Source organism: Frankliniella occidentalis, unplaced genomic scaffold, assembly GCF_000697945.3.
Source record: "Frankliniella occidentalis isolate FOCC.00 unplaced genomic scaffold, Focc_3.1 Scaffold53, whole genome shotgun sequence".
Taxonomy (NCBI): domain Eukaryota; kingdom Metazoa; phylum Arthropoda; class Insecta; order Thysanoptera; family Thripidae; genus Frankliniella; species Frankliniella occidentalis.
The window spans coordinates 998,477-999,948 of NW_026267183.1; positions in this window are offsets into that span (position 1 = coordinate 998,477).

Consider the following 1,472-nt stretch of genomic DNA (forward strand, 5'->3'; position numbering starts at 1 on the left):
ACTTGAATGTGCGTGCCGACGCCGCCGCCTTCACAAGTGCAATGATTATGTTGCTGATCGCCGCTGATCCTCCTTCCCTCCTCATCCGTCTCTCCCTCTCTCTCACTCTCTCGCACTGGACACACGCCAACTCTCTGATGAGCCAGGGGGCGGAGCTGCGGCACTATCGAGGGGGATAGAGAGTGCGACGACGTGAAGGCCGCGCCAACCCGTCCGCGTCTATCCCTCACGCGCCCCTCGCGAGGCGACACGCACGCGCCCGCACGTGTCCGCCGCCTACACTGCGCTGCACTGCCCGCCGGGCGGCCACGAGCTACAACAAAAGACTTCCGTGCGGATCAGTTCCGCGGGTCGAAACAACTGTCCAAGATGGAGCGACGCGGTGGCTGCGGCAGGGCATGTGCGGTGCGGGCGGGCGCACGAGGTGCACCGGGCTCTTGTGTAGGAGCAGAGGTACCACTGCGCGGCCTTGGGCCGCAAGCGAATCGCCTGAATAGCCCTAGGGAGCGTGCGAAATAGATCGGCTAACGCCGCTATAGGCGAACCAGGAAAACGTGCAGGTTTCTAGCAAGGCGCCCTCCTCGCCGTCGTCGTCGCCACCCTCAACATAATCGCAACAAACTACCTGTGTTATGCATCATCGTCAGTGTGATCTACTAACAGCAGCGACCGCGGAGCGGGGTCGTGGGGCTAGGCGTGGCGAGGCGAGGCGAGGCGGACCCCACACCTCGCAGGACAGAACCACGGTCCCCGGCGGACCACCGCCACAGCAGCGGTCGGAAGCGATTTCACTTACCGGTAATCGCCTCTAACCCGGCCCATCATAATCTGGATGATTTAATGGGGCCGCTCATCTCCCCTCCTCCCCCCTCTACTTCCCGTGCCTCCCCGACACCGGCCCCCAGGCAACCCTCCCCCCCGGGGGCGAGACGGGCCGTCCACGTATAGCGAGGTGCAGATTTAATCGACGACCCCGCCGGGCCATGCCAGGCCAGCCGCAGCCGCCAAGCGCGGGCTCGGGCGTGGGGGTGCATGTGGAAGCGACTGCTTTGGCCCATTGACTGACGTGTCATGCCCCCGCTTCCCCCCGGGCCGGCGGCCGGGACCAGCGCAGCCGCCACCGCCCGCCGGCCCCAGACCTCGCCGGCCTTGCCGTCGACAAAACCCCCGCGACGGACGTGAATGAGCGTGCCTGTCTGGCCACCTCGCTCGCACTCGCTCGCACTCGCACGCACACAAACGCACACACTCGGGCGCACACTCACACAGAGACGCGCACACGCGTGACTCGAGTGGACGGGGAATGGTTCGAAGGCGTTGCAATGGTTAAGCAGCTAAAGCCGTCCCGTCCCCGCACTGACGCGCTCGCCGATGCGTTGCTGCTTGCCAATGCCGCTCCCTCTCCGCGCCTCTCTTCCGTCTCTCTCTCTCTCTCTCTCTCTCTCTCTCTCTCTCTCTCTCTCTCTCTCTCT